The sequence below is a fragment of the Halichoerus grypus genome, chromosome 12 (assembly GCF_964656455.1).
Source record: "Halichoerus grypus chromosome 12, mHalGry1.hap1.1, whole genome shotgun sequence".
NCBI lineage: Eukaryota > Metazoa > Chordata > Mammalia > Carnivora > Phocidae > Halichoerus > Halichoerus grypus.
Window position 1 is genome coordinate 61,312,028 of NC_135723.1, and position 13,224 is coordinate 61,325,251.

At 44.1% G+C, this 13,224-nt stretch overlaps 1 long non-coding RNA gene across 1 annotated transcript in view; it reads left to right on the forward strand.

The window, feature by feature from the left end:
• Window positions 1-9,918, forward strand: part of LOC118524350 (uncharacterized) — a 32,868-nt gene extending 22,950 nt beyond the window's left edge. Inside the window, exon 2 of the long non-coding RNA XR_013442800.1 lies at window positions 9,297-9,918. This is a non-coding gene — a long non-coding RNA (uncharacterized LOC118524350). The remainder of the gene's footprint in view (window positions 1-9,296) is intronic.
• Window positions 9,919-13,224: the final 3,306 nt, after the last annotated feature.

Below are 13,224 nucleotides of genomic sequence, written 5' to 3' on the forward strand. Positions count from 1 at the left end.
AATGCTGCAGCCGTCCCTGTACGGCCCTGAAGCTCAGTCAGGCTGCTCTGTATGCTGCCTCAGAGTTATAATCCACCTTCTCTGATTTTGCCACACTCACAGACGTTCATTTTTTTTCTCCATCTGTAACGGAGGAAATAACAGATAATTAATTTGGTGACTAATTAAACCTCAACAAGGCACTCAGACTTGTCTTGGTTTGTTTGGTGGCCTGCTGAAGCAGTGGACCCAAAGCTTTGGTTGATTTCAGTGGCCTGGAATCTCTGCATTTGACTACAAGTGAGAAGTGGTACCTGGCATTGGAGAGGGGACAGGAGGCAGGTGACTGTGCCTCTCTGGTTCCACGGACAGTCTGGGAGCCCTTCTAAGAGAGAAGAGTTAAGAACAAAAGCTAGAGAAGTTGTTTTTCTAAAGAGATCTGTGATACTGGGGTGAGATTGTAAGGTGGATGGTGAAGGCAGGATGCCCCAGCAAAGCTGCTAAGTCCTCTCCCCACTGCCCCAGGTGACAGTAGGTCGCAGAACAGGGGAAGGGCTACTTTCCCCCCCTGCTGCAGAAAATGGCCCCTGGAGGCCTGGCAGTTTTGAGAACAGAAGCCTGTGATAAACAACCACGGGCTGGCCAGAAACCTAGTATAGATTTGTGAGTGAGCCATTATATGCTCTGTCCGGGGAGAATAAAGGAAAACGTTAAAAAGAATAAGCCAGTTCATTCGAGATAGAAGCTGCTGGTGCCTGCCAATTATCTGTGTGCTCTGCTCCTCCTGTGGGCACTGCCAGATGACATCTCCCAGCCCCCTTGCATGCAGGGACCATGTGACAAGTCTTGGCCAATGAAATGTGAGTGGAGCGATGGACACCACTTCCAGGCCTGGCTCCCAAAACCTTCTGTGAGATCCTCCACACCCTCTCTCTTCATTGATCTGCTGGCTGGATGTAGAGAACCCAGTAGAGGACTCTAAAACCCTAGGTGACAACAGAGCCACAAGATGGAAGGAGCCTGAGTCACTGAATGACAGCATGGAACAGAGTCTCTCATACACACCACACCCCCATCTTCACTGGATGTGATGTGAGCAAACATGTAAACTTTTTTGTGTTAAACTACTGAGATTTGGAACTTGCTCATTACAGTGACTACCATACTGGCTAATACTGAACTGAAGGTGAGAAGTCATGACATTGAGGCTATCTAGTACCTTCTCAAATGTTTTTCAGTGAAGTTTCCAGAAGTGCAAACAAGAGTACATGCTTATCCCCAGGTCCTGGGGCTCGTGACCCAACTGGTTCACTTCAAGTTTCAGTTTCCTCTTAGCCTTCTGAATGGAAAATTTGTCTTCTTTTCTATAAGGTATTTGTGTTTATCTTCATATAAAAGTAATCTTTTCTGAGTGTTAGCCCTCCAGTTGAATAGCCTTTTAACCTGGCCTCCCAAGGGGCTGCTTGTTACAGTTGGGCTCCAAAGATCCCTTCCCCCTCCCTTTGCCCTGGTTGTTTGGTGCAAAGCAAAGCTCCGTCCGGAAACCCCTGTGCAGGCTTTCAGTGAGTTAACACCCATCAGATTTCAGATGTTTGACTTAGTTCTTTAAAAACAAAAATGAAAATCGCTTCTCGGCCTTTTGGCTAAGATCAAGTGTAAAAACAAAAATGAAAGCAAACTTGGTCTCATTTTTTGTTAATGCTGAGGCTATTCAGAATGTTTTAATAATTTGGTTTGACCAAAAAGAGCTTATTTTGGTTTTGGTTTTAGTTTTAGACAGAGCTAATTTAAAAAAAAAAAAGAAGAAGAAGAAGGAAAAAAAGTCTGGAGACATTTACTGAAGCCATGTCCCTCTTCGAGGTGGGGTAGCCAGGGTGTAAAGATAGCTAATATCATTTTCCCTGCCTTAGTGGGTTTTCCTCCTGTTCTGATTGAGGTCACACTGCCCAGATGGTGACAAGCCAGAGATGTAGCCTGGGCCCTGGAGATTCACCTAGTCAACACTTGATTTTCAAAAAGGAATCCTTCAAGATTACCTTAGATTGGGGAAAGGCACCTGAGTCCACTTCTGGACAAATTGAAAGCGCCCAATTCTCTTTATCTTTTCTCCGTCTTATTTGCTTACCTTCAGTGACTTGTCTGGGAGAATCACTGAGAAATTTGCTGCCAGAGGCAGAGCAAGCTCACTGGGCTGCCATCAGCAGAGGTGTGAGCATCAGAAGGAGTCACGCTTGGACCAGCTTCTCCATATCTTACTGTCTTAATTTTACCCTATGATCTTCAACATAGACTTAACAACCATTGTGTCAATATAGGACCTTCAAAAAAATTGTTGAAACAGAAAGAATGGAAAACAGGGACTTGAAGCGATATTTATGTATCAATATTCATAGCAGCATTATTCACAATAGCCAAAAGATTGGAAGCACCCCATGTCCATTGATGGATAAACATGGATAAATAAAATGTGATATACACATACAATGGAATACTATTCAGCCTTAAAAAAAGGAAGGAAATTCTGACCCATGTTGTAACACGGATGAACCTTGAGAACATCATGCTAAATGAAATAAGCCAGTCACAAAAGGACAAATACTGTACAGTTCCTCTTATATGAAGTACTTAGGGTAGTCGGATTCATAGAGACAGAAAGTGGAAGGGTGGTTGCCACAGGCTGTGGGGAGGCAGAAATAGGGAGCTAGTGTTTAATGGGTCAAGAGTTTCAGTTTGGGAAGAAGAGAAAGTTCTGGTGATGAACAGTCGGTGATGGTTGCAGGGCAATGTGAATGTGCTTCGTGCTGCTGAACTGTAATTTTAACATGGTGAAGACAGGAAATTTGATGCTCTGTGCATTCTCCCACAGGTAAAATGGTTGAAGGGACATGACATTGGAGAGTATGTTTAGGTGACGGTCCCCTCGTGGTTCCCTTGCCCTCAGATACACATGGGCAGTTGGAGTAATTTCTTTAGTTACATATTTTGTTTGCATGTAACACCCAGTTAGTGATTTATTTTGCTGCTTTAGACTCCTGAGGAAAGGAATAAGACAATTTCCTCCCTTTCCCTCACAGCAAAGAGCCAGGCTTTTGTGTTCTTCAGTTCTGTGCCCACTTCTCCCACAGAGAATGATTGGCTTTTCTGTGTTTTAAAAGCTGCTGAAAAGACAACCCCACCCAGGTCTCTATTTAGTCATTCTGGACCCTTCTAGGGAGAGTTGGGAGTTACCCAAAATGGGGAAGGGTTAGAACAGGGGGGGTGGAGCCCAGGAGTTTGAGATGGGGGCTTTGAAGGACTGGGAGGGGCTGCAGCCTGAATACTAAGAGGTGGTTGGGAGGTTGTGGATTTGGGGGGTGTGGGCCCCCAGTGAAAAGTTATGTTAACATTTCAGAGAAGGCGCCACTGATCGCAGCAGAGGGTTTCAGGGCAGGGCCTGTGTCAGTGAGGAGGTGGCCATATGCCCACACTCTGGCAGCCTGCGGCTTGGAGAAGAGCCCACCAAAGGCATAGAACCAATGCCGGCGGCAGCAGCAGCTAGCAAAAGGAGCCTCATGCCCAGGACAGCCACAGTGGATTAAGGAGCAGGCACCACCTTTATTTTGGAGGACCACATAAGCTTCCCTTTCAAGTGCCAGTCACTAGAGGGAGGGGGGAGGGCCCAGGCTTGGGGGGGTGGGGAAGGAGAGAGGAATAAATGCTCAGCTGGATAGGAGTCAATGGAGAAGAAACAAAGAAGTATGTCGCTGCCTACATCTTTAACAAGTGCCTTGGCACGCTTCCAGCCATCACAATTGTCCATATTTTACTCCAAATCCAATCTGTGGCTCCTATTGTCTTCTTACACTGGGGGACACTTAGGAAAACGTAACAGATGGCTGTGTTCGGCAAGAGCACTCCTTCCCCACTGCCAGGAGGGAGTTTTGTCATAAATGCCTTTCTCTTTCATCCCCCAAATATTTTTTCTTCATATCAAAAGCAATATATTGTATTGATATTGTAGAAAAGTATAAAGAAGAAGACGTAAATCTCCCATAATGCTACTAGCCCAGAGACAACCACTACTAACATTTCACTGCATTTCCTTCCCTGTTTTCCCCGTGCATTGTTTCATGTCTTTAGCCAGGTACGTCTTTCAGGTCCCACTGCCCACGTGTGCTGATGAGCCTATACTAAACCCTTCTGATTCCAGGCCCTTCATGAAGTGGCAGACAGAGCCGGGAGGACAGTGTGGGACACTAAACAGAGAACGCTAACCCACCCATAAGGGACGCAGACGCCAACTTCTCAGCAGATTCCTCATCAAACAGACTTGATCTGAACATAAGCAGTTTAGATTATATTCAGCTGGTTCCAAATGTTTGTTGACACTTACATGATATTTACCCATAAAAACAAGACTGTAAATGCTGGTTAGATTGGCAGGCCATAAAACCTGAGGTGACTGAGAGGTCGTTGATAACTGCTCTGATCACAGATTCCTCCTAAGCCTTTCTGAATTCTAGGTCCCTCCGAGACCCAAATCCCAGATGTCCAAGTCTTGACCCCTCACCTGGTCATGAATCTCTAAACTCTCAGAGTGTGTAGATTTGGCTGGGCAGATGGCAATGGAAGGTCAAAAGCAAGGTAAGAGGACTCAGGTGGGAGAGACACACACCATTCACAAGTCCAGCACTGCTAATTAGGGAGTCAGCATTGAAATCATGGGCTTTGGAGACAGCCCTGCCTGGGTTCAGATTCCGGCTCTGCCTTTGATTAATTGTGTGAGTTTGGGCAGCTCACTGAAACTCTTCGAGTCTCAGTTTTCTCATCTATAAAATGGGAATAATAATACATATTCTTAAGGATTTATTTGAAGATTAGATAAGATAGGACATGATTTCTCAGACTTGAGAATGACAGTATCTTATAGATTCCCACCGTTGATTTGAATTTCTTAAATTAGGACATTTCCTAAATACTGACAAATACACTCTTTACAACTACAAAACCAAAAGCAAGAGTACAAATTAAAAAGACCCAGCCAAATTAAAATGGATTAGTGTGATTAATGATGTTATTTTGCCAAAATTAATTCTGCTTCTTGAAATACTAGTTTCTAGGACATGGTTCTTTTGAACTTGGCATCCCTAATCCACCATATGCTATGCAATGGTTCAACTTGCCTCCAACCTTTCTCTAGTCTAGGAGGCCTGGAGGCTGTGTGTAACCCTTGACAGGTCTCATTTGGCCCTCACAGGACTCTTTTTTTTTTTCAGTTAGTTGCTGTTATAAGAGAATTAAGACATTACCCATAAAATCTGTCCTTCCAGCTTCTCTTGAAAAGCTGGAAGATCTAGCCCCACAGGGCTGCAGGGTCTGGAGCTGAATGGCAGTCCCCTCTCGCCAGAGCTGGGCTTCCCAGTGGACCCCAACTCCACCCCCCTGGCTGTCCTCATTTATGTTAGCTGCCAGCCCCTGTGCTATTTGGGTCTGTGACCTCTTCCTATGAGACTTACTGAAAAGCACGTATTCTTTCTCCACTCGTCTGCGACAATTAAACAGCACTTCAAGACACCAACAAAAGGTGAGAAGCACAAGAGCAAAAAAGTTCTGCTGAAATGATGATCAGTATTCAATTCTAAGGTGCCCATCCAGATGACCCGGCCAAGTTTCTTTATGTAAATGTGTTAGAAGATTATTACTGAAGTGAAAATACAAAATGTTTAAATCCTCCTAGGATATCTTTAGTTCCTCCAGGATCCCTGAACCCCAGTCTGAGCACCGATTGGCTCTCAGCCCTCAGCAGGAGCCAACACTGCCGACATCTTGATTTCAAACTTCCAGCCTCCAGCGCTGTGAGAGAATAAATTTCTGTTGTTGTTGTTTTTAAAGACTTTATTTCTTTATTTGTCAGAGAGAGAGAGCACAAGCAGGGGGAGCGGGGGTGGGGGGGGGAGAAGCAAGCTCCCCGCTGAGCAAGGAACCTGATGTGGGGCTCGATCCCAGGACCCTGGGATCATGACCTGAGCCGAAGGCAGATGCTTAACCGACTGAGCCACTCAAGCACCCAGATTTCTGTTGTTTTAAGCCACACAGTTTGGAGAAATGTGTTAGGAAAGACTTACGGAACTAATACTGTCACCTTGCATAGAATCAGACCCCAGAAAAGAATGAGCTGTGACTGAAAGGAAAGAAACTAAGGAGAAGGAACAGTACCCATCCAAATATGCAGTAGGTGGTCTCCCATCCCTCGCCCCCAGTGGACGCGCTGGTGGACTAGGGCCCACTCTCCCCCAGGCTGCCCTCTTCTGTCTGTTGCTTCTTCAAGGTATACTCTCCACTCCCGTGCACCTCCTCCTCTCTCTACATTTGTGGTGAGCCCTGGGTGGATTGAGCCACCAGAGCAGGTGCATGGCTGGGAGAGAAGGATGAGAAGCAGGGTCCACCTCGGGAGTGGGAGATGGCTGCTGGAAACGGGGAAGGCCAACAGGGCCGGGAGGTGGGTAGCATCTGATAAACGTTCTGTCCAAAATTTGAACCAGGCAGACCGTGATGCACAGCATCTAAAGACAACGCCGTTAGTGTCTACAGTGAAGTCTGTGTTCTGGCTTAGCCAATACAATACAAAACTTTTTTCCTTTAAGGAAAAAAGAAATCTAAATAGCACTCCATCTTCAACAAAGCTGTGTGCGGAAACAAACCATCCTTACAGTGTGCGTTTTTAAGGAAATGTTCCAATTTTCTGCACACTCTTCCAGGGCTGGTGTGAAACCTTTCTGTGCCACACAGGGGAGCTCTCCCAGCCAGTGTGTTCCCACCTCACACATCGCTGCCAGCCATGGCCATGGCCATGGCCACGGCCACGGACAGGATCTCAGATGGGCTCTGACCATCTGGTCCTTACACCCACTTAGCCTGCTGCCATCTATCTGTTGTAACATTTCTGTCTGTCCTCAGATCTTTGGAATGAGCTGAGTGTATTTTATCAGACCTTTTGTCTCCTCGCCTGTGACCTTCATGCCCTTCACACTGACACGCTGTGCTCAACTTTCAACCAAGTGTTTACTGCTGGTGGCACTTTCTCCTGCATTCATGTCCTACCATCCTGGTATTTGCATTGCATTAATATGCAGATTAAATGAAATGAAACACTTCCTCTTTGGTTGAGAATTCACAGTTTTAGGGCTGGAGATCGGCGGGTTTAGTGTTTCATAAGTACGGCTCAGTGGTATTTAATGCATTCACTAGCAAGTTAATTTTATAGATATCGACAAACTGATTCTAAAGTTTATATGGAAGGGCGCCTGACTGGCTCAGTCAGTAGAGCATGCAACTCTCAATCTCAGGGTTGTGAGTTCAAGTCCCACATTGAGCATGCAGCCTGCTTAGGAAAAAAAAAAAAAACGAAGTTTATATGGAAAGAAAAAAACCCAAAAAAACAAAAAACCACCCCAGAATAGCCAATAGTATATTAAAGGAGAAGAACAAAGTCGGAGAACTGACACTCCCTTTCCTTCAAGACTTACTATAAAGCTACAGTAACTGTGGTATTGGCAAAAGAATAGACAAATAGATCAATAGAACAGAACAGACAGCCCGGAAGCAGACTCACATAAATACAATCAAATGATCTTTGACAAAGGAACACAGCAATACAATGTGTAAAAAGTAGTCTTTTCAACAAATGGTCCTGGAACGGCTGGACTTCCGCATACAAAAAAAAAAAAATGAATCTAGACACAGACCGTATTTCCTTCACCAAAATTAATTCAAAATGGATCAGAGACCTAAATGCAGAATGCAAACCTATGAAACTCCTAGAAGATAACATAGGAGGAAATCTAGATGACTGTGCGTTTGACTTTGACAATGACAACACCAAAGGCAAGATCCATGAAAGAAGTCATCAGTAGGCTGGACCTTACGGAAATTAGAAAGATGTGCTCTGCAAAAGACACTGTTATGAGACTGAGAAGACAAGCCACAGAACTGGGAGAAAACATTTGCAAAAGACATATCTGATAAAGGACTATTAATCAAAATATACAAATTAAAATTCAAAATAAGAAAACAAACAACCTGATTAAAAACTGAGCAGAAAAACCTGAAAAGACACCTCACCAAAGAACACATACAGATGGCCAGTAAACATATGAAAAGATACTCCACATCTTTTATCATTAGGGAATTGCAAATTAAAACAAGGTACTACACACCTATGAGAATGGCCAAAATCCAGAACGCTGACAACACCAGCTGCTGGTGAGGATGTGGAGCAACAGAATTCTCATTCGCTGTTGTGGAGAATGCAAAATGGTACAGCCACCTTAGAAGGTCACTTGGCAGGCGCCTGGGTGGCTCAGTCGGTTAAGCGTCTGCCTTCAGCTCAGGTCACGATCCAGGGTCTGGGATCAAACATCACGTTGGACTCCCTGCTCAGTGAGGAGCCTGCTTGTCACTCTCTCTCTCTCTCTCTCTCTCTGCCCCTCCCTCTGCTTGTGCTTTCTCTCTCTCTCTCAGATGAATAAATCAAATCTTAAAAAAAAAAGAAAAAGGTCACTTGGCAGTTTACTACAAAACTAAACATACTCTTACCATATGATCCAGCAATTGTGCTCCTTGGTTATAACTCAAATGACAAACACTTGCACACAGATCTTTATGGCATCTTTATTTGTAATAGCCAAAACTTGGAAGCAACCAAGAATGTCTTTCAGTAGGTGAATGGATATATGAACTGTGGTATATCCAGACAATGGAATAGTATTCAGTGCTAAAAAGAAAGGAGCTATCAAGCTATGACAAGACATGGAGGAAACTTAATGGCATATTACTAAGTGAAGGAAGCCCATCTGAATAGGCTATATAGAGCATGATTCCAACTATATGAGTTTTTGGAAAAGGCAAAACTGTAGATATAGTAAAAAGATCAGTGATTGTCAGAGGCTAGTGGGGAAGGAGGGATAAAGAAGCAAAGCACAGAGGATTTTTAGGGCAGTGAAATTATTCTGTATGATATTACAGTGGTGGATACATGTGATTATACATTTGTCAAAATTCATAGACTGTACAATACCACAAGTGAACTCTAATGTAAACTATGGACTTTGGTTGATAATGATGTATCAATGTAGGCTCATCGATTACAACAAATATACCACCCTGGTGAGGGATGTTGATAATGGGATAGGCTGTGGGTGTGTGGCTGTAGAATTATATGGCAACTCTCTGTTCTTTCTGTTCAATTTTGCTAAAACTGCTCTTAAAAAGTCTATTTAATAAATATTTTAAATAATTCAATATTCACTTACTGTATGACCTTGTCATTCCATTCCTAGGTATTTACACAAGAGAAATAATAACATATGCCCACATAAAGACTAGGACACAAATGTTCAGAGAAGCTTTATTCATATGAACTAAAACCTGGAAACAACGCAGATGTCCATCAGTGGCTGAATGGATAAACAAAATAGGGCATATCTATGAAATAGAACGCTGCTAGCAATAAAAAGGAACAAACTACTGATACCCATCATTACGCTGAGTCAAAGAAGCCAGAAGCAAAAGGGTACATATTATATAATGCCATTTATATAAAGTTCTAGAAAATGTAAGTTAATCTGTGTGGTGACAAAAGACAGATCAGCATGCTGTACCCAGGGGTTGAGGAGGAAATTACCATAGGGGGCATGAGGAGACTTTTGGGGGTGATGGAAATGTTCTATGTCTTGATTGTGGCAGTGATTTCACAGGTGTGTGTATTCCTATTAAAAGTCATCAAAGTGTACACTTTAAAAAGATGCAGTTCGTTATATGTAATTGATCTACTTGATTAAAATCTAATTGATTAAATTAAAAAAAGGCCTTCACTTGAATCAGGTTTGTTGAAAAACTGAGCATGAGACTAAAGAAAAGCCATGTCTGGAGAAGAATATATATTAAAAATGATTTTTGGTAGGGTGCCTGGGTGGCTCATTTGTTAAGCGTCTGCCTTCGGCTCAGGTCATGATCCCAGGGTCCTGGGATCAAGCCACGCATCGGGCTCCCTGCTCAGCGGGGAGCCTGCTTCTCCTTCTCCCACTCCCCCTGCTTGTATTCCCTCTCTTACTGTCTCTTTCTCTGTCAAATAAATAAATAAAATCTTTAAAAAAAAAATGATTTTTTGTCCAGCATTTCGAAATCAGGGAATTGATTTTAAGGAAGTCACAAGAATTTTCATCCTAATATTACTCATAAAGGACAGATTGAAATTACCTAAATGGTTAATAAAGAGTGTTATGGCATATACATATGAGATTCCACCATCCAATGTGAAAAGTCATGTTATTTAAGTGTATTTATTGACAGAGACTTTTACAATACACTAATGGGGGGGGGGGGAAGATCTGATTACCAAAACATGTATATGGTATGATCCCATCTTTTAAAAAAAATCATATGTCCCTAAATACATACAAGAAATCTGGGTGTAGTAGTCACATAGGTGGGTATGACAGAGAATGCTAGTTGACCCAACATCTGTTCTCTCTTCCATGGTGGTAGAATTTTTGACAGGATTCATGGCAATCCAGCTAAAGACTACATTTCCCAAGGATGCCTGGGTGGCACAGTCTATTGGGTGTCCCACTCTTGGTTTCAGCTCAGGTCATGATCTCAGGGTTGTGAGACTGAGCCCCATGTTGGGCTCCATGCTCAGTGTGGAGTCTGCTTGAGTTTCTCTCTCCCTCTCTCTCTGCCCCTTCCACTTGTGCTCTCTCTCTCTAAAATGAATAAATAAACCTTAAAAAGGGGGGGGGCACCTGGGTGGCTCAGTTGGTTAAGCATCTGGCTTCGGCTCAAGTCATGATCCTGGAGTCCTGGGAGCACCCCGCTTGTGCTCTCTCTTGCTCTCTCTCCCTGTCTCTCAAATAAATAAATAAAACCTTAAAAAAAAAAAGACTACATTTCCCAGCCTCCATTGCAGCTAGATAGGACCATGTGACTATGTTCGGGCTAATGGGATCTGAACAGAAATGTTGTTTGCAACTATAGGTGATTCTCCAAAAGAGAAGGGGCATGTTCTCCCCTCTGTATTTTCCCCTTTTCCAGTGGTGGAATGAAGTAGTGGTGAAGAGCCATCTTGGACCACACACACAGGTGGAACAGCCAGGAATTTTGGAGCAAGAAGATGGAAAGAACCTGGGTCTCTGACAGTGTCTCAGAGCAGAGCCAAAATACTGAGTCCAATGCTTGCATGAAAGTGAAATAAAATCCTATGCTTTTTAAGCAACTATTTCTTTAGGTCTCTTAAATGTGGCTGAATCAGTATTTATCCTACCCAATGCACACAGGGAAAAGACAAGTTACAGAAGGGAATGATTAGCAGAGAAATGCAGCTGCTAGGTCAAGTAAGGTGAGGGCTGGAAAGCATCTGCTTGGTGAAGCAACAGTGAAGTCACTGCTGACCCCAGGGAGACCATTTTCAAGGGGTGATAAGATCAAAAGCTCAGTTCTAGGAGTGAACTCCAAGTGAGGAAGGATGGACAGTAAATGGAAGCACATTGCCAAGTTTAGCTGGAAAGGAGGCAATAACTAGGTGATCACTGGAGAGTGCCATGGAGCTGGAGAACAATCCTGCCTCACATCTCTTGTCCTCTCTCATGGCATTCTCAGAGAATGGGAGCCTCTCCTAACAATAATCAATAACATTCTTGGCCTGTCTTACTTACTGGCAATTGTGTAACGAGTCACTCCAAACTTAGTGGCTGAAACCACTATAATGTATTTATTATTTGTCAGGATGCTGTGGGCTGGCTGGGCTACATGCTACCTGTGGTGTGGGCTAGAGCACCAGCATGCCCAGAAGGCCCAAAGCACTGGTTATTGGTGGACCAGAGGTCTGTTCTACATGGTTACTTGAGCTTCCCCATGGCGTGGCGGCTAGGTTCCAAGAAGAAACATTTCAAGTGTGCAAGAACACGAGTTGCTAGTATTTTCTAGGGCTTAGCCTGAGACTAGCATGGTGTCAGTTTCATCACATTGTATTATTCAAAGTGGATCACAAGGCCACCCAGATACAAGGGGAGGGGACTACCTCAGGACGCAGATACCAGGAGGCACTGAGGACTACCGGAATAACAGTCTATCACACGGAAATGACTCGGAGGGGAGGGAGAGATTGCCAAGGGGCAGGAGGAAATTTTGGGGGGAGATAGGTATATTTCTATATTGATTGTGGTGAAGGTTTCACAGGTGATACATGTATCGAACTTATCAAACTGTACCTTTTAAACTTATACAATTTATTGTATACCCATTATACCTCAATAAAGCTATTTTTAAAAAGAGAGCAATCTACTTACAGAATGGAGGAATATTTCAGTAAATTATGGTATATCCATTAGGTGGAATCTTCTATAGCAACTACCACTGATAAGAAGAGTCTGAAGGGAGCCTGGGAAATGTTTATGAATGAGGACAAATGGGAAAAGTGGTATGAAATTCAGAGCACGCCGAAAATTTCATAAAAATGTGTATGTGTAGGCAAGGCTAGAAAAGCTTTTGCAAGATGAAAATATCTTCATTAGGGAGGTAGAATACCATGGCTTTTCTCCTTTAATTGTCGACATTTCCTGCTATGTTGCTGTATTTTCTTTATCATTAACGTCCCGGTCCTTTCATTTTGCATTCACTCGGTTGTGGACGTGTCAGGCCTCTTCAGCTCACGCTCTGACAGTGCAGATCCTGCGTCTGTCTACAGCCCTCTGTTGCTGCATGGGCCACTCCTGACACAGGGACACTTGCCCTGGGCTCTAGAGGGGGGGACAGCGGCGCTGCCTGGAGAGACACGGCACCTCTGTGTTTGTCAGCCCTAATAACAGGCTCTCCCCCTCTCCACCTGGAGCTGTCACACAGGCTGCCAAACCCAGACAGGTTCTATTTCATAACGACTTCCTTATTAGTCACTCTCTTCCCACTTCCCTTTCCTGCCACCTTCTTCTAAAAAAGCGCACCGGCTCAGCAAGCTCCGTGTGTCTGCATGCCGGCCAGGCGTCCAGCTCCCAGAGTGAAGTGTGGGCAGCAGGTCCCTGATAAAGGATTGCAAGCCGGAGCCAGAGAGGCCCCTGCCGGGTCCCTGCCATCTGGCTGCATGCAGGAGCCCGACGGCCAGGGTGCTCCGTTTGCATCCAGCTCCAGCCATGGCTTCTGTCGGGGAAGCTCTTTGGTTGTCAGCCGCCGACTTGGTGTCTGTTAAACTGTTCCTCAAGGTGGCCACACTAAAAC